Here is a 20,491-nt window from a genome sequence, read left to right on the forward strand (position 1 = left end):
GCCATGCCCTGTCTATCTTATTCCGTGCGCCACACGCTTGATGGCGCTACGTGCACGCCAAGCAAATAGGAAGTACAGCGGAAAAGTAATTTGCCACTCGCTTAACTGCGTGTTCTGTAATTTACATGCTCATAATTATTATTATACGCCACAATACACTTCTCTAAGGGACATTTCTGAGACAACACCGCAATTAATAGACGCGCCTTTGTCCCTTTCAAACCATCCAAATGCACAAATTGAAGACCACTGTGCCAGACTGGATTTCAAGAGTCGAACCACTATGCGAGCTGAAGGAATTTTAACTTGACAAAGGCAACTCGTATGAGCCTGCCGGCTTCTGTATTAACAGTGTCATGCTTGTGGTAACCGCTCTGCTGTGAGCATTCTGTTTGTAGCGAGTTTTTGTTGGTTTTGTTTAGTGTTGGTGATGACCGGCAATAAAGAAAAAAAAAGCTGGCGTGGCCCAGTGGTTAGCGTGCTCGTCTCGCATCCCGGGGGCCCACGTTCGATTCCTCATGTCGGCAATTTTTCCTGCTCGTTTTTATTTATTAATGCTTCTGGGATTTTTCGCTCACGGCCAACGCCGGACGACGCGGGACGGCGGCCGCCGACGACGACACCGACTTTTCTGCGACACGGGGCCCTTAACGCTACCGCGTTAAAACGGCTGGAAGGTGACTTGACGAAACCTGACTCCCTCCTTGGCCAAATAGACCGGTTCAACAAGCTCAGCCAATAAACATGCCCGTCCCAAAATCGCTGCCGAATGGCATACAAGGTGCGCGCCCAAAAAGTTCACCGAATGGAAGTATAAAACAGACAAAACAAAAAATGGCAACAAAATACCTTTATTCAACCTCACACCTTTTGGCTACAATGCGCTTTTGATATCGTTGATAAGACAGTGGGATATGAGTCAGCGAATGCCTTTTTTTGGTTTGATCGAATCACGTGTGCAAAACGTGTGACCTTCAGGACAGAAACAGATCTTGAGCGTACAAAGATTTTAATGATATAATGGCGCTAACACTGTCCTTGCTAATTTGCAATTTCTCTGATACCGATCACAGAGACAGTCGATGACTTTTCAACAGAATCTGTCGCAGCCGCTAGATGTCGTTCGTAACACTTGTTGAAGGTCGACCCAAAAGTGGTTCGTCATCCTTTCCTCTCGAAAACGTTTAAATCAGTTGTAAATGCATGCATTTTCTGATCACATGGTATGTTCCGTGCACCTGAACCAACGCTGCATACGTTACTGTGGCCGCTTTTTTCCGAATTGTAACAAGACTGCATGCTTATGCGTCACTTCATGCCAATTTGACTATAATTTTGCAAACACGTCAGCTTGTAGCAGACTAATCTGCGTCGGTTTGTTGTGCTTGTTGTTGTATGACTTCTCTCCATAGCTCTCTTTTCGGTTGGGTAGCATTCTTAACTCGCGCTGTTTTGGGATATCCATCGATTCGCTGATATTTTTAGATGGGCATTATATATTGCGGAAACTTGTATAGCTATTGACCACGTTGATTTGAGGCTTACTCTGTAATCTCTTGTAAATGAAGGTTTCTGTCTGGGATGGATATCTATATACGTATTGAAATTATTGAAGGACTATTGACCTAAGATGATGTCACATTCGAGATTGAGGGGCCTCTGATTCCCGAGCGTGGTGCATTTAGTAACGTATTCGGCATTTTACCGTGGCTACCTGTGTCGTATACGTCCCGATGAACGTTGAGGGTTGACGTGAGAGGCGTTCGGGGAGGGTCCACTCGTCCGTATACGATGCCAAAATGCACAAAACTCTCTATATATATTCATGCGTTCTCCAACAGACCGGTTTTAACCATCCTTGCCTCTTGCGTGTCGAATTGTAAGACGAAAGTCGAAGTTTTAGCAGATTTAACAGGTGTTATATACATACCATACAGCTACACGCATTTCTGTTCGTATAACTGTAGACTTCGAGAGGCACGGTCGTCTACGCAGTTCATTTCATTTCATTTATTTCATCCTTAAGGGCCCGAGGGCATTACATAAGGAGGGGCTACAGTGGGGTAAATACAATCTTGATGAAGGCAGGCACAATTAACATAAACATTAAAATTGTAAAAGGCAAGAAAAATAAAATAAATAGAGAGCATCAAGGTATCCGTGGGATCATGCAGCAAAAGCAAGAAATGCACGTGCGTCGGCAAGCGAAGTTTAAAGCCAATGAATGATTGATGATAACACAGATGAAATGCTTACACATCTTGGAAATGACTAGCGAGTTTTGTGCGAAATGATTTGCGATCGTCGCATGAAACTGTGTCGTTAGGTAGGGCATTCCAGAGAGTAATCGCGTTGGGGAAAAAAGAACTGTTCATAGCTGAAGTGCCGCTCCTGGTACCATGCTATGGGGAGGCTGTGGCTTAGGCGATTGGATGTTCTGAGCGGTGGTTGCTGCAAAGGGTGTCTGGAAGCAGGGTGGTAAAAGAAGCTGCGCACTAAGCAAAGACGGGAGATGATGCGGCGCGACTTTAGAGTGGGCAGGGAGATAGTGCAGTGATGCTGATTTCTTTGAAGTATTCAGAAGTGATGAAGCGGGTTGCACGATTTTGGATGGCTTCGAGTTCGGCGGTGAGGTAGGCTTGAGATGGGTGCCAGATTGATGATGCAAATTCTAGTTTGGGACGGACGAATGTTTGATAAGCCAGTTTTTTCACTTCTGGGGATGTTGATTTGAGGTTTCGCCGTAAATAACCTAGAACACGTGAGGCATCAGAGCATTGTTTGGACGTGATTGACCCAAGATAACGAAGATGAAAGATGTAATCCAAGGTACTTGTAGGTTGATGTTTCGGCAACCGGGGTAGCGTTGATGGTGTATGAATGCTGGATTACTGTTCGTTTGCGGGAGAACGACAAGAGTTGGCATTTGTCCAGGTTCAAAGGCATGAGCCAAGTCTCACACCATGTGGCTATTGCATCAATGTCTTTTTGTAGTAGGTGGCTATCGGTGAGATGACGAATGGGACTGTAGAGGACACAGTCGTCCGCAAATAGTCTTAGTTTAGTGTCTATATTAGCTGGGAGATCATTGATGTAAATGAGGAAGAGTAGCGGGGATAAGCCGGCGCCCTGGGGGACACCTGATGTAACATCAGAAAGGGATGAACGGTAGCCATTGCTCGATGTGAATTGTCTGCGTCCAAGAAGAAACGGATTGATCCAGGTTATTATATGATCAGGGATACCTAGAGAGGAAAATTTTGCGAGCAAGTGTGAGCACGGAACACGGTCGAAGGCCTTGGAGAAATCTAAAACAAATGGCGTCAATTTGAATGTTTTCGTCCATAAAGTGAAGGATGTCATGAGTAAATTCAGCCAGTTGAGTTTCGCAGGAGTAGTGTTTTTGAAAACCGTGTTTATGGGGTAAAAGAAGTTTATGGAATCGAGGTGGCTCATTAGGCTAGATGATATAACATGTTCACGTAATTTGGAAGGGATGATGGTTAAAGAAATAGGGCGGTAGTTGGAAGGATTTGTGCGGTCGCCTTTTTTGAAGATCGGGACAATTTCGGCTATTTTCCAGTCGTCAGGGGCGTCTCCGGATTCTAATGATTGGGCAAATATTAGATGCAGTATCTGGCATGATACTACACTGGTATTTTTTAGTAGTTTGCTGTTGATCTGGTCGCAACCAGCCGATGAAGAAGTCCTGAGGGAACTGATTGAATTAGCTATGCTTGCAGGAGTGACTGTAATTTGGGGCATGGCTACTGTTGAGATGGCTGGAAAAGGATTTGGACTGCCAGCTGCTGGGGAGAACACTGAACAGAAATATTCATTTAGAATTGCTGGGCTCGTATCACTGTCTGTTGGCTCACGGTTAACGCCTAGAAGCTCAATTCTATTGGATCGTGTCTTAGGGGGGAGAATGCGCCAGAATTTATTGGGGTTTGTTAAGAGGATTGAATGTAAATCGGAGGAAAAAACTTTTCCTTAGTGGAAGTCAATTTTTCGTTGTATACATTTGCGCACTGATGTTACCGTTCCCATGCTTCGGGATGGTTATGCAAGTTAGCTGTTCGATACAGTCGTTTTTTTTTTTTTTTTTCCTATTAAGAAGCCTTTTAAGTTCTCTATTGAACCATTCGTTGTTAGAATCGGATTTTGCAAAGAAGGACGGAATGTGCATGTTTTTCAGGGCTAGCATAGTGGTCTTAAAATGTACCCAGTTGGCATTGACCGTGCGAGAGTGATCAAAATTCTGGAAAGAGCTGTATAATTCTAATAGTGCACGGTTGATGGCGTCAAAATTAGTCCTTTTGTAGTCGGTTATTACCTTTCGCGTTGGGGATCGTGTTTTATTGGGTAATGAGAGGCGGACGTGAAATAAGTTATGGTCGCTAATGCCTGGTAAGGTGGTTATATCTTTTACGTCGTCGGGGGAGGTAGTAAGGAGTAGGTCGAGAATGTTGTTTCCTCTTGTTGGGCTTGTGATGACTTGTCGTAGGTTAAAGTCGTGTTACATGGAGGTTAAAGTCAAGTGTTACTACAAGTCAAGTGTTAGATGGAGATGTTTTGCGTCAGAGGAAGGTGTTCTATTAAGCACTGAGAGTAGGGGCCAGCTAATGTTCGGGAAGTTAAAATCGGCAAATAAATATATGGAGGAGTTTAAAAAGTTATTTCTGATACTGGTTAAAGAGCAATATACAGAGCATCACAGAATGTTGATTCGCTATCCGGTGGCCTGTAGCAAATGCCAAGAACAATTTTTCTAGTCCTGTCGTTCAAGCATGCCCACGTGAGTTCAAGAGTGTCGTCGCTATTAATGTGAGATGATCATAGGGTGTTCTTGATAGCTATGAGGGCGCCCCCACCTTTTTTTTTTTTTCCTGTCATGCCGGTATATAGTGTAGTTAAGATTAGGGGGGGGGGGGGGGGATTAGGGGACGTTATTCCTCGCTTTATATGTTTTCGCTGTGCCCGGGTAATTATGCAAAACTCTGCAGATGCGTAGAAATCGTGGCTGTTCATTAGGGTGCTGTTTATTTTTGTCGCGTAATGAACGTCGCGGGACCGATCCTTGCCTCAGGGGAAGATTCTGTCCGCCCCACAACACACCCAACGGTATGATTCATAGCTCGCGAAGCGAGTGATCTCTCTCGCAAAGGCGGCAGGCAGCATCGGCCGCAGCCGCATCTAGCTCCTGCAAAACCCCTCTTTCCTATGGAGCCATGCAGACGAGACGAGCGCTCGGTGGCTCGGTCGCCGCTTCGACTGCTAGATAGATGGCTTACAATCCCCCCCTTTTTCCCCCTTCTTTTTTCCTCTTGCTTCTATGCACCCCTGGTGGGTTTTCTTTCTTCGCTCTGTCCAGCCGAAATATATAGGGCGACCGAGCGGGGACAGCTGTTCGACCGCTTGTCTAATAAGAAAATGTTCTTCTTGCCCGCCTCCTCCCTCCCCGAGGCAGAAGTAATTACCTGCGGTTCGGATTGGCTTATTGCTTGTTGTCCCCGCCTCTCTGCGTCCTTTACTGGGATTGTTTTTGTTCTGTTTTTAGGCTGCTTGTTCTTTCAGGCGCGTCATGCTTGTGTGCTGATCTGGTTTCCGGCTGGTGTTCGCCATTTACTTGGTTCTCTGCGCCTGTTGTCGGAGTCGCGGTGGCCTTATGCGATCGTGCCAGTTATTCCTGCCCGCTTCGTCGGTTCTGTTTCTCTTTTTTGGCCTGTTTATCCGGCTCGCATGGAAGCTATATGAGCTTAGCACAATTTCAGATCGCAGGCGGAGCAGCGCACGGAATGACATTAGCCGAGAAGGCTGACATATTACTGTTTTGTCATTTTGAAATTTAGATAATTTAATATTACCAGCGATGCTTCTGAGATTGTGTGCTCCTTGCCTAGATTTTGGCCTCTTTAATTTGTGTATCAACAGGTAAATTGTTCCATGCCTTCGAAATGCGCATTCGGTGTGGCGTGTGTGTGTGTGTGTACAGCTTGGATAATGCAGACCTTTACATTTCATGGTGGCTGACTGCATTGGCTGTTGAGCCCCGATCAAATAGTGCTCGTCAGATAACGTCACGTGGTCGGGATTGATAAGAAGTCCCCAGCTCGGCGTTTCTATACAGTCTCGGGAGGTTAAGTCTCACATGCTCCCTGTGAACGGTCCTTGCACTAGCATTCGCAGCTGAAGCTTCGATTTCTTATGCCCACAAAGCACCATTTTCCGCAGATATTTTTCGGATCTCCGCAGGTGTGTTGAGTGAAGTACATTTTTGGTGCGCTGAGGGCGTAGAGTACCATAATAGCCGCATAGCGAGCGCCCAGCGTTGGCGAAGTTCGAAAGCGAGGTATCTGTCAAACTGCGAAATAACGCGAGATGAGCCGAATGGCAAACATGCTCGCTGAAAATGGCGCCGCTTGAATGCTACGACCGGACGGGGGAAGGAACGTGGTTTTCTTTGAGGCCTCGTGCCCTCGATTCATTCCTTTTCAAGCAAGTTCCATTTCCTGTCCGAGGTAAAGCCCATTTCCCTCTTTCTTCAGCTCGTCTATCTTGCGAAACTGAAGTTTTCTATTTAATAACTTTTGTAATTACTCCCATTTTTCCAAATGCATTATTTATTGCAAGATATTTTGGAGCCCTGAGATGTCCCGCGGACGCCACTCGAACTGGGTGTGCGCTATATTTCAAAACACTTCCTGTCGTTATGGTGTATGCATTCACGGTAACCTGATGAAATGTTTACGTGAATCTCAGGGATTTACCAATGCTACGTAGAACGTAAACGTCACCAACACTTTGTTATAGTCTCGTATTTGTCGAGGCTGACCGCTGTAATCACAATGTATACGTGTCGGTGGAGGGTCAAAAAGTAACGCACCTTTACCTTTGAACCGTTAAAATTCATAACGATTGAAAGAAAAAAAAAAGAAAACTGCATCAAGTGTACCTTCCTGTGCAAGCGTATGCTGTGTAAAGCAGAAATTTGCATTGACTGCTTTTACGCCGACTTTCTTTCGCAGTCACCTTCTGATAATATATAAAAAATATTCTAAGGAAGATTACGATAATCTGGAGCACAAAATTTCAGCAGAGCTATTTAAGCATTTTTGCGATATATTGAGGCAAAGAATTTGAGATCTTTATGTGCAGTTGCAAAGCACTCTGTCTTTCGCACGAGCCAAACAGAATGTCTCAGAAGGGAAAGAGTCACGAGCGAGCGGCGCAGAGTTGGTGGCTCGTCTTTCTCTTGTTCTGAGAAATTGTGTTTTGGCTCGTGCCTCGCTCGGTTACACCGACAACATCACCGATGGCGACGCGGCTCCACAACCGCCGAAAGGGCGCCTCAGAGTTGCTCTCTGTGAAAAAAAAAAAAAAAAAAAAAAAAAGTTTCGGTCGGTCGGTTTGTGGGGTTTTAACGTCCCAAAGCGACTCAGGCTATGAGAGACGCCGTAGTGGAGGACTCCGGAAATTGACGCTGATTTAGCTTGGTTAGGCCAAATGCGAACTAGTGTGCCAGCACATCGCGTCTATCGTCACTTTCGGTTCGAGATTGTAAGGTTTGAAGGTCAGGCTTCAGGCAAAGATTGCGGGTACCTTAGAGGTAGCGCAGTATCAAATTTTGGGGCCGCAATGCGATAGCGGCATGTGCTTGTTCTAGGCGCGCTGATGCAAGTTGATGTAGACGACGACATGCACGGCGCGTAGAGTAGCAGATAAGGGTGATCGGTTCTCGAGCGCGTCAGAGGATCAGTTTTACTATAAGGGGCTAAACTTTGCTACATCAGTTGTTCGACTCGCTTAGTTATTATTGTCCATTTTTCAGCGCATATGACAATTTGGTTTTTCGTGCGGGGGGCACTGCAGTCGGGTGTATTTCCGCCCGTGCTTGTTTTTTACCAGGAGCGGCTTTTTATTTATTATGTTTATTTTGTCCAGCTGGCTTCAGATAAACAAACAGCGTCTTATCGTCAGACTGGGAGCTTGAGTGCCGACAGCAATGCTGTCACTGTAAAGCAATGTATTGACTTCATGTATCATAACAGCTCTCAGTAAGGGCGTACCGTTATCTCAACTCCACTCGGGCATGCAATGCGACGCCCATCAATCGAGTCGCTGGAAGAAAAAAGAAAAAAATATCTGGCTACATACAAAAGTCGCAACGCAAATGGTCGTGCCTGAACAATGGCACTTTCGAGTACCGTGATGCGCTGCTTTCATTGCTGGCGAACGCAATGCATCAAGCTGCAGTTAATGCAGTGCCGGACCATAGCCATGGTCGGATGTGCGCAGTTCGTGCTTTCGAATGAAGATGGCGCTGCCTCTATGAGATGTCTGGCGTTAATGTTGAGTGGTTGCAATTTGCAGTTGAGAGCTTGCAGCCGTGGTATTGGGTGTTACTGATAGAACGAGGAACGTTTAAATGCCGGCCAGTAGATGTCCTTAGAGAGGTCCGAAGTTACTTGCGTATGCCGCGTCTCTCCGGGGATCGTGGTTTCGGAGTGTGTCGTGTGGCGGACTATTTTCTATTATTCTTTTTGTGAGTATTTGTGTTGCTTTTGTGTCACCCTTATATTTTACGTCTCACCTTGGCCCGCAACCTTAGTTTCCACTGAGTGCCGTTTGACTGAATTTGGGTTCGTTTTTTTCTTTTCCTTTTTGTCCTCTTTCTTTTCCTCGTTCCTCCTCTCGACCCGTTCCTCATGGCGACAACGATCACGGTACCCGTGTGGCCGTAGCCGGAGAACCCGGTGAGGCTGGCGCGTACCACCAAGGCTACCAGCACCGCCGCCGCCGTACCGGGGTCACTCCTCGCGCCCGCTGAGCCGGGCGCGCGCCCGAGCACAGGTGAGCTTTCTCACCTTTCGCCTGGACCACCTCTCCCGGCAGCGACAACAGTGTGACGTCACAAATCCTTAGCCTTCTATTGGCCACTCGTGTGGCGAACAGGGAAGGGCTCGTGGGCCTCTTTGCTGTTCATAAGGTCTCTTAGATTTGGCTTGCACTGGCTGCACTAGTTCTGAAAAGTGTTGGAGCGGTGCCAGGTGGCCACGTGAGCGTGCAGTGCTAGTTTCGACACTGGCGTGCGGCAGCAGCTGCCAAAACGGAGTGCGCAAGTGTCGGACTCTGCAACCTAGCAGACGCGTGCGCGCAGCATATATTTCATGTGTCGCGTGCTGTAACATGATGATGTCCAATTTCGAAGCCAGCTGCCGTAGGCCTACTGCACTCGATCGGAAAGTGATGACAATCAACAGTGACATTGAACGCGACCAATGTACTCGCGACTGCACGATCGTTATATCGGCCGGTCTGTGAAGATGCCATTCATGCGCCTGGGTACGAAAGGATTAACGTTGTAAGCAGTTGCCACGGATATTAGTTTAAATAAGACGAGACGCTTGATTGGTTCAGCGGTATAAATCCACGAAATTCCGCGGACTTCTGTTTAAACGCGCTAGCTGCTGAAAAGACGCACGTAGGTACCTCATTGCGCGGTTTATACGTCCCTCCGTGGGCGACAAGTTTGATGTCGCAGAGTCACTGCGCACGCTATCGCGTGGCCCACACAAATGGCACGACAGAAACTCTATCGATCGCAACTGATTTCTGTTCGCAGCTACCCGTCTTCTTAGGTCAAGACCAGTGCCACACAACACGATAAAAAAAAAATACTACATAGGACAACGCGCGCGAAGGTGCCGTATCGCGGCCATGTACCAATACATATGTGGCCACAACTACATATTGTCACGGTGTTGGCGACTGGGGCTAGGTGAACAGAGCCGGTACAGGTAGAATTACGCGGTCCAAGGTTTAGGTACGTCCTGCGAGTCCGGAGCCGATTAACTTCAACGTCGTTTTTCACTCCGAGCGCCCCCTGGCATTCCTCCCTCCTTAAGCGTAACGCACACAGTTACACTTGCACACAAGCGTACAAAAGCAACCTCCCCCCCTCAAAAAAAGAAAAAAAAAGTTTGCAGATGTAGTTTGTCAGTCACCGTGCAAAGTACGGCTTCAATCGCAAGACATGAACTGTCTCTGGACGAGGTAGCCGACGGCCTGTGTGCTCTGATCCATCCGGGAGCACCTCGTAATTGACGTTACTGATGCGTCGCACGATTTTATACGGTCCGAAGTAGCGGCAAACTAGCTTGTCTGAAAGGCCGCGGCGTCGAACAGGAGTCCACACCCACACTTGGTCCCCGGTGTTGTAGGAAGCTTGTCTGTGGCGGAGGTTATACCGGCGTGAATCCCTGTCCTGTTGCTGGGTGATGTGGACGCGTGCTAGTTGGCGTGCTCGTTCACCGATTGGAAATGGAGGCCGGAGCGCTTGCTGCACCTCTTCGCGGACAACGCTGGCAATGGAGGAAGGAGCTGGTTCGGGGTGGCAGAGTGACACTGTCCTCATAAACTCGAAGCACATTGAGTGGTTGCTTTGCACCGCTGAGGGCCACTGCTTTCTCAGTAGAAAACGAGACCTTAGAAATCCGGAGGTCAATAATTGCGCCATATTCACGAAGAAAATCTACGCCCAGAATCAGGTCACGTGAACAGCTTTTCAGAACAAGGCAGTTTACCACAAATGTTGATTCTTGAATTTGAACTCTGGCCGTGCACATGCCCAGAGGAGTAATCAGATTACCACCCGCGGTGCGAACGTTTGTGCCAGCCCACGGAGTCAAAACCTTCTTGAGAACTGCGGCAAACTGGCTGCTCAAAATAGAATAATCAGCGCCAGTATCCAACAGAGCTCGAACATGGCGACCATCCAGTACTACGGGTATGTCCAACGAAATCTGCTCGCGAATGTCAGGCTTCTGAGTCTTTGAGTGCTCTGCGTCGGTGTACGCGGTCTGCTTCACCTGCGATTCGTCGTCGTTGCAGGTGCGCTGTTGCAGCGGCCGTTCCACCGGCAGTTCGTCGTCGTTGCGGGTGCGTTGTTGCGTCGTATGTCCCACCGGCAATTCGTCGTCGTTGCGGGTGCGTGGTTGCGTCGTTTGTTCCACCGGCCCTGCGCTGCCCATGAGGTACTCGTAGCAGATGGCGACGGGCGAGACCTGGGTGACGGTGATCTAGATGGTCGCAGACGAGACGGAACGATCCGGCGCTGATCACTGACGAAATCTTCAACGGCTCGAGGCCGAGCAATATAATTCCGCTCCTTCATCAACAAAATGCTACTCACCAACACGCAGACCAACTACCCTGTATACGCAACCATTCGCAGATCCGTTAGCGGCGACCGTCCGGGTTCTGAAGGAGACGGACTTTACAAAGCTCTGCAGAACGATGCGCAGCGTCGTCTGCTCTTGGCCGAGCGGCGCGTACGTCATGCTGCACTTTTTTCTGCACCTTCTCTGGAGCGAGTGCAGGATGATCGAGAACTCGTGCAGAACTAGCCCTGCACCTTGACAAAACGAGGATAGAATGGCAGACGGCACGCGCTGCATCTGCAAAGCGAGGACGGCGGTGCTGCACTACGTGAACTAGTGCAGCTGGTGCGGCCAAATCGAAGAGACCTGGAGTGGCTTGTTGCCACCAAGAAATGTCATCAGAGAGGTTGACTCATTCTTTTTACTTTGCGCTGCATAATGGACCATGCGCTTGATTGCGGACGCCGTTTGGCATTTATAACCACCAACAGTCGCGCTCAATATCAACTGCAACATGTAACATGACTGCAGCTATCTTCACAATGCCAAAGGAGCTTGGGAATGGTAGAAAGCTATGGTTCTTGATGCAGAAGTACAGCTTTCTGCTGACAAGCACCGCGTCTTATTGCAATACTACGATGTTCAAACTGCACTAATGTCGTTGCCGTGTACATTACTAATAGGTGAATAGTAAGCTTTACTGTACGCGCACACAGAGTACATGCTGCTGAGGTTTCTGGACACTGGCTTCCGGTTTGGGCGCCGAGCGAAACACAGCTCTTGGGGAATTCTCTGGATGTTCGCAAACTTGGTCTTCGACTGCGGAGCGTTTCATTGTCGTTTAGTCCACAGGTGGCGACAGCAGCGCACAACAATGGACCGAGGCGTCCAGGACCTTGCGAGGCAAACGCAGCTGCGGAAGGCATGGCGGGCACAATAGATCGTCCGCCGTGCGCACAATCGACGCGTGCGAGGGAATAGAGCGAAGGAAATAATATATTTGCTGAGCTCTTGGCATGTCCTGACGCACTGTAATTCAACGCTGTAATTGGCCGTTAAGTGGAGAGCGAAGAAGCGGCTATGTAGCCAGCAGAATAGCCTGCATACGTTCCCGTCTAAAGTGTAGACAATGGAAAATCAACGCAGACATTAGCGGTGCCGTAGGCAGGCGTTCTTTGTAGCCCGTAAATGGATTCGAAAATGGCGCTCCCCTGAACGCCCCTGGAGCGCGCGAAATTACACCCAAGTGAAAAGGAGTCGTGCTGGAATGCCGTTGTTTCAAGCAACATCAAGTAAGCACATCAGCTGCCTTGTATGTATGTCGAATGTTTTATTTACTTATTTACAAAATACTGCACCGCGGGGACCAAACACAGTGGGCATTATTACAAGAACAACCTTTATTCAGAACATGCGCGTACGGGGTACGAATGGGAATAAGAAATGCCTTGTGGCTTGTGCAACAGGACAGAAAAGTTTCTTTGTGTTTTTTTTTTCTTACACAAGATAAAAAAGGGATCGCAGGGGAAGGCTTGCAAGAGCGTTGTTCCGTGTAATAACTTATTTCTTAGTTTTCGTGGGTTCTTGGCTACGTCGGTGTGAACTGGTCGGTTACCGAAACCTCAGCTTAGGACTGTTCTCTATAGCTTAATCCGCGGTCGTTCAGGCTTGCACTATGAAGGTGGTTCATCAAAGGTTATTCATCGCCGTTCATGAAGCTCTGTTCTACAAGTGTTATAATAACGTTGTTGTGACTTGAACGGCTGCGACTGGGAAATGTGACTGCGCAGGCAAGTCAAGATGATGGATAGCCGGCTTCATAAAGAAAAGAAAAATATCGATTATAAATGCAAAGGAAAGCGTGAGCTATTGTCCATGCTGCGCACGAAGCTGATACTTGAACTATGCGATGACGGTAGGCGGTGCCTGCTGTTCAAGATATCGAGCTAGGAGCAGCGTGAAAAAGCTTGGCACTTTCACAGAGTTTTTTTACGGTTTCCGTAGATGGGACGGAAACGGTAACCGCACTTAACAGGTACTCAAGATCTCAGAGCTTGATGAGGGAAAACAGCAGATAGGCGCAAGAACTCAACGGGAGATGTGTAGGTGACAAAATGGACGCGCTGATGTCAATCGAGTACGTCATCGCCCGTCTCTTTTTCTTAGCTGCTTTTTTCGCTTTTTTTTTTTTTTACCTATAACTTATCTTCTGCCAATGCGCCCAGCAAATCACCCTTCGACTGACCTCGGGAGCTGAGAAATTTTGATACCTCTACGGCTTACGAAATTTAATTCTTGGTATAACGTATCTATGCTTGCTGGCATTGGTCAGGGTCTTTCGCGTTATTCACTGGCGCTGCAAAAGGCATGAAGGAAATGACGTGCCCTCTCTAATTACGAAACTGTACTGCTTTTGGCCAATTATAGGCTCTGTACCATAGTCCTGCCAGGTGACTCTGGTCCTGCTGAATTACCAGCTGCAGAGAAGGCGGTGTGGTTTCCCACGATTGGGGAATTACATTTCTCGAAGATATAGGGATGCTGTATAGTAAAGGCAGCTCTCATCTCTTCTGTAGTTCTTCAGTGTGCGCCGACATCGCACCACCCATACGAATGTGTTTGCACTTGAGTTTGGTTGGCAAAGCTGCTCGGGGACACCGTATGGAGTGCTCCGGCAACTTCTTTAACGTGCATTGATATCGCACAGCACACGGGGCCTATAGCGTTTCGCCTCCATTGGAAAGCGGCAGCCGCGACCGGAATTCGATCCCGCATCCTCGGGCACAGCAGTTGAGCACCCCAACCACTGCACCACCGCGGCGAGGTCGTTTGCACTTCGCCAGCGTCCAGATATAAGGACTCTAATTTCGACTGCATCGAAAGTCGGCGATTTTCGAGTACGGCATCGAGTACTGCAGCCAAAGGCGAAAGCGGATTTATCAGAATGAGCACATTCCATTGTGTAGGACGCACTGGTAAGTAGGTTTGTAGCCTGTTTTGTGAATGGAGTTGGGATTCCTGTGCACACAGTGCTTATATGAGAATTCAGTCATTGTCGTTACGTTGTGTTTCAAGAAAAACACTGAAGGCACGCGGGCCTCAAAAGATGGCGCGCATCCGATTATTGTGCCGTTTTTGTGCCTAAAATCAGAGGTACAGTCGACATTGGAAATAAATCAGAGAGCCGTCGGACGATTAGCACTAGGTGCCCACGGCAAAACCACAAATGAGGTGGTACAGGGAGATATGGGCTGGGCATCTTTCGAAGTACGGGAAGCTCAGAGTAAAATTTTATATGAGGAACGCCTGAGGAAATTGGACCGTAACAGACGGGCAGCTAAAGTATTTAAATACCGATACCTAAAAAGCGTTGACTCACAATGGAGGGCAAGAACTAGGTAAATAACCAGTAAGTATACTGGTCACAAGGACGAAGAAATAAAGAGCGTTAAGCAACAGGTGAAAAACACAGAAGGTAAAAATTGTATAAATTCGATGGAAAAGAAACAGAGTGTAAAATTATACCGAAAGTGGAAAAGGCAGACCAGGAAGGAAGCTTTCTTTGATAACTCAAGAGGCAGTGCCCTACTTTTGAAGCTAGATCAGGGTGCCTTAGAGTACTCAGCTACAAAAAGAAATTTTACAATGAAGATGACGCTTGTGGTAACTCCAGTGAAACAATTTACCATATTATACTCGAATGTAATGGTGTCCATCCGGAAGTCGATGCAGGCGCAGTCACTGTTCCTGAAGCTCTGGGGTTTAGAGATACCAGTGGCCGGGTGAATAAACCGGCGCTGGAAGCTAGCAAAAGACGACTGGAAGATTGGTGGCTTAAAAGCAGAAAAGTGACATAATGTTAGTAATGTATAAACAAAAATTCAATAAATAGAATGATGGTATAGTTAACCAATCTAAAACAATAATTAAAATATAGGGAGAAAAATGAGCATGATAGCTACTGCTACCACCCCGTTTCAAAGGGGACGCACCTTTATTCCATGCATCCATCCATCGTCCATGCCTGTATTCGCGTTGGCCCAACCTTTCCCGACTCCGCTGCTGTAGTACCTGTGTATAGTTTCCAACAACAAAATCAGTCAGCAATAAATTTTGGGGAAATCAGTTCGATTTATGCGGATGAAATGCGATATATATATATATTTTTTTCTTTGTTTTGTAGCATGGCCTCTCCCTGCTCTGCTTTAAATTACTTTAGTGTTTCCCCTCTTTCCACCTGCCACGACTGTCAGGTGGAGGCTTCACACAGACGCCGACGTCGGACACTTTTTGCCAGACAGTTCTTACCGGACAGCAACAGAATAAATGTTATATTTTTGCGCTGAGCCTGAAAAATGAAGATGCTCAGTTTCTGATTTGATGTGCACAATTTGATCTTGCACTGCGTGCAGAAATGAGCCTTTGCTAGAAATGTGTGCGGCACAATGGTTAAAACAGGAGCTGTGACAGCTTTCTTTGATTAATGCGTTGATCCGGCTACTTTGCATGTACAGTTTTTATTATTTTTTTTCTCGCAGTAAGGCTTGTTGACAAATAAGGGGAAAATAAGGAAGAAATCGGGTTTATTCAGGTTGCAAAGAGGAGCGTTGCTATAGCTGTCTTGAGATATTTAACAGTAGCTAGTGAGAGCAGCAAAAGCGACCCTTACGCCAAAAGTGAACTTTGAAGGAACGTTAGAGAGCAAGACATGCACGAAAAAAAAAAAAAAAAAAAAAGAAAGGAACCTCGTTCGAGCCCCGTAGCTAAGGTTGCTCGCTTCCTCAATTCGGCGCATTTCCCATAGGATTTTTCGACAGCCTGTCCCGCACTCCTTCTGAAGTCAGTGGAGCTGTATTTCTGTATTTTTGCAAAATTCTTGACGTTATAGGGAAGAGTGATGAAGAGGACAAACAGGTTGAAGAAACAGGACCGGGCCTCCTGACTTCGTACTTGCGTTTTTTTTTTCATGTTTATATAAAGCCTCCGTTTGCCCTCGTTCTTCGCGAGGCCGTGCCTCTGAAAACTTCTGGCGCTGCATAGTTACACACACACACACACACACACACACACACACACACACACACACACACACACACACACACACACACACACACACACACACACACACACACACACACACACACACACACACACACACACACACACACACACACACACACACACACACACACACACACACACACGCACGCACGCACGCACACGCACGCACGCACGCACGCGCGCGCGCGATTATAGCAAGACGTTCGCACCGACCGATGTTGAGGCCGTACGGTACGACTAACCTGGCGACAGGGAAATTTGCCAAAGCGCGGATGGGGCAACATGCAAGCCTACGCTGAGCAACGGTTCGGTTCGTCGACCGCCCTAAATACAAATTGGTACGCTAAAACCCATAAACCAAACCAGACCGCATGAAGGTACGCGTTTACAAAGTCTATAGATCGACACGCTGAAGTAACGATAAAAGCAAATATTTTCTTAATGTCCACTGAGAAAATCTTATTTTGAGTTCTTATTTGGAATTCGTTGTTCGTTTGTCAGGCTATATAGTGTCTAAGCGTATATTCTAGAGCCACATTTGGTTTAGTTGTTAGTTGTGACTGAGTTCTCAGTGCTTAGTTTTGCGCCTATTACTTAACTCGAGAAGGATTAATGGTAGGCGGCGTCTCAAGACATCAGCATTTTACGCGAAGCGTATGCAGCTTGTTTGGTGGAAACGCCGCCGCCGTACCCTCGGTCTGAGTAAAACGTGTCGAGAAAAAAATACGTGTGTGATTCCGTATTGCGACACAACCATTTTTTTTTTTTTGTACAGTGTTCAGAGCGAGTCGCACCATTTCACTTTCCACTTAGCGTCCATCTGCTGTAGTCAATTAGGAGGAAAGTTTGCTATAGAGTCTGGAACGTACGATATATGAGTACCCCCAACTGCATGCTGTTCATTGTAAGCAGTCTCCACCGAGATGGGAGACACTGCGTCTTCCTTTCTCCCAAAACCAACTTAAACAAAAGCAAAACAGATCGCGGAATGAAAATGCGATGTAAAAACGTTTGCTCTTAAGGCGAAGCTTAAGAGTCCTCCTAATTCCCCCCCCCCCCCTTTTATTTTCTTTCACACATTCAGTGCACACAGACAGGCAGGGTGTGCGCTAGCTATAGATTGGTTCTTTCATCCCGATGAAGCGAACTGCTCCTTGTGTATTCGGTTGCTGATATTCGGCGACGGCGACGTCCCGTGTAAACGGAAGAGCGACGTCTGAGGACGTCGTCACAGACACGCACTGAGTGAAGGAATGGGGTCGGTGCCCGTTTTCCCGAAATTCCCTCTCTTCCCGTGGCTTGGAGCCCGCGGTGCGCAGTTCGCTTTTGCGCACTCGTATTTGACGGTGCACAGCGGCGCAGTAAAAGAAGAACAAATGCGGAGGGCAGGAGAGGAAGAGAAAGAAATAGGGAAGGGTTGATGGGAAAGCAGCTCCCGCGAACCCTGCCCCCTCTCACTCCCGATTTCGCCAGTGTCGACCGCGAGGCGGGAAACGGGGTCGCCGTTCTTTCGTCTTTGTCGCCGTCTTTCCTTTTGCAGTTTGCCTAGATAAACTTCTATTTTCCACCCTATTCCTATTTTATTGCTCAGCTCCGTCCTGCGGGTGGCACGACGTTCTTGAGAACAAACCCTGGTGCTTTTCTTGCTTGGTGTAATTCGATTGGCGCACGGAAGACATCGCGGCTTCCCGTGGATTTCCTTTGCTTCTGCGCTGAAACGTGGCTGGCTTTGTAGGGGTTTATGTCCTGGCGTGTTCTATTGGCCATTCGAGATGTGCACTGTTGTTTATTTGCTGCTGGCATCCAAGCTCCCTTTATCGCTCTTTTCATCGCCTAATGCTCTCTAGGTTTCAAACTTTGTCACCTCAAATGTACCTAGAGTGCCGTCAGAGTTGGCTGTTTGCTTTTGCCACTGGTGCTGTTGACGAAATTGCACTTTGCCGTTAGCATTACTGCTTGTGTCTCACCACCAGCGCTCACCACCACGATAGCTTTAATGGTCCTTTTGCACATCCAGATTCCGGTGCATGCATTTTTCAACTCGCTTTATCACTAGTCACTATCGCTAATTTGTGCCTCTATTATCTTACGCATAGTCTTTAGCATAATGTTGAGGCCTTCCCGGCATAATTACCAAGGCATAAATTCCAAGTAGTTAAAGATGAAACCCATTTTTTCAGCGTAATAGACGCTTCACGGTTTGTTGTTGTCACGTGTTCCATTTCCACAACCCTGCTGCGGTGTGTGTGGTGCGGAAGCAAAATCAGTTTCAACTTAATTTTGAGCAACTTTTATTCGAACTCGATACGCCAGTTTTTCGAGAACTATTCGAGAATTTGACAACAGATTCTATTAGTTTCGAATAATTGTGAATGCGCATCATTTGGTTCGCTCAGCGAGTTGGATAGGAGGATGTCCCACTTGCTATTCGATTTTTTCAAATGTTCGCACACCGTACCAACAAACGCCAGCGTTTCATTTAGCATATTACCTTGGTCCTCATGTCTGGCACCGTGGTGGCAGGGCGACGGGCTGAATTAAGAGCTGGAGCTACGCCTTCAAGACGAAATCCGTCAATGTGTCCAGCGTTGTCTTCTTGCCCCTTGAAGATCTTCCCTTGGGTTGTGTAAAGGGCGCGGCCACTTTTCATTTGGGAGTATGTCCTATTCTATACGCTACAGATGGGAGAGCTTCTCTGTCCTCTGAGTGCCGACGTTATGACCGGGAGACCAACGATGCAGGCGTTCGAGCAATACAGACCGCGAACTTCATGGATCCTCTGTTCATCGTGAAATGAACTGCCGCGCTGCATCAAAACAGTAGGCACCGCGAGTTAACGCGTGGACCGTACGTGTGCAGCTCACGTGAAGAGTACCAGGAGGTGTGGGCAGGATCCATCGAGCGTAGGCAGCGTCGAAAGACCTCCTCGGCAATCACCACTGCCAATCCGCGTACTACAAGAGGAGGGCAGCAGGGGTATTTATGTAGCTTACCGGCATTAAAATATTTATGCTGCTCTGCCATAAGGGCATTTATTTGCGTGATGTCAAGGCCGAGGAGCCTCATAGACGGTGGATTGGCTTTACAACGTATCATTGGCTGATTCGTATGTTGATTCCTTCCAGTTCCTATTCAGTGAACGAACGTGAATTTTTTTTTAGATGCATGTGAGCACATTATCTTTCTCTTCACTCCTCTGCTGCTGTGTTTTTCTGCGTTTCATTATTCATTCATTTCACGCCGCGATGATGCGGTGGTTAGGACGTTCGACTCGCATAACATAGGAATTCAATCCTGGCCGCGGCGGCCACTTTTCGATGGAGATGAAAAGCAAGGCGTGTGCTGTGCGATGTCATGCACGTTAAAGAACCCCAGGTGGTCGAAATTTTCGGAGCCCTCTACTACGGCGTCTCTTATAGCCGGAGTCGCTTTGGGACGTTAAACCCCACAAACCAGACCAATCATTCATTCGTTCATTCATTTATATAGTGCTAGGTACGCCCTCTTCACCGCTGTGTTCTTCTCGCTCACCTTAAATGTGTGTTCATCCGTACACCGCTAAGTTCTCTTCTGTTATTCTGCATGGTTTCACCGTTCAGTATGCATTGCCGCGACACAGGTATACTCCATTAGCGTTTGAGGCCCTTTCGTTGGCCGCTCCCTGCTCTTTGCCATCTTGTTGTGGTCAGTATAGCGTCCTCTGCCTGTCCGGAGCGGTTTCGCTTCTCTGCTTGTTCACCACTCGTCATCATCCCCGCCGACCTGGAACACTCCGAAGCGCGGCGCGCCTGTTTCCTTTTCCACCGCTCCCCAGCGGGAGCCCGGGAATCTCATTAGTCTAAACAGTAATGAACGTTTCGCCGGCAACACGACGCGAAAAGGGGGAGGGAGGACCTTTTAAAACGGCCGCCGAGAGAAAAGCGCAAACTATAGGACTGTGAGCAGACCTCTTCGCGCAGGCGCCTTGTAGACTGGCGAGAGTGTAGGGCTGGTAGGGGCGATTAGGGAGGAAGCGGGTACAAAGGAAGGGTGGCACCGAGAGCCTCTCTGGGGAAAAGGGGAAGCTGCGCCAGGCAGACGTCTCCGATCCGCGGAAAGGGAAAGAGGGACCACGGAACTCGTTTCCTCCCTTTATTTCCGAAATATCTGCGGCGGAAGAGGTCGTGGAGAAGCTTACCAGAAGCTGCCCTGGAAGAGATTTACATCCGTGCTCTGGCTACGACTCCCCGCCACCTCGTCCGCTTTTTCGAGGGAAGGGAGGGAAGGAG

The 20,491-nt window shown here is 47.8% G+C and overlaps 1 protein-coding gene across 3 annotated transcripts in view; it reads left to right on the forward strand.

Annotated features, from left to right (window-relative positions):
- The window catches only part of LOC146178181 (uncharacterized), a 103,229-nt gene that overhangs the window by 24,394 nt on the left and 58,344 nt on the right, over nucleotides 1-20,491 (forward strand). The window contains exon 2 of one of the 3 annotated variants that reach the window (XM_084578001.1): nucleotides 8,745-8,853. The exons of 1 other annotated variant lie outside the window; for it this stretch is intronic. The gene's annotated coding sequence lies outside the window, so the exon portion shown is untranslated. Of the gene's footprint in view, nucleotides 1-8,744; nucleotides 8,854-12,210; nucleotides 12,455-20,491 lie in introns of those variants that run through there. One more of the 3 variants, XM_084578002.1, reaches the window with a different exon arrangement.

Source organism: Amblyomma maculatum, chromosome 9 (assembly GCF_055883805.1).
Source record: "Amblyomma maculatum isolate TAMU_Amacu chromosome 9, ASM5588380v1, whole genome shotgun sequence".
In the NCBI taxonomy this organism is placed as follows: domain Eukaryota; kingdom Metazoa; phylum Arthropoda; class Arachnida; order Ixodida; family Ixodidae; genus Amblyomma; species Amblyomma maculatum.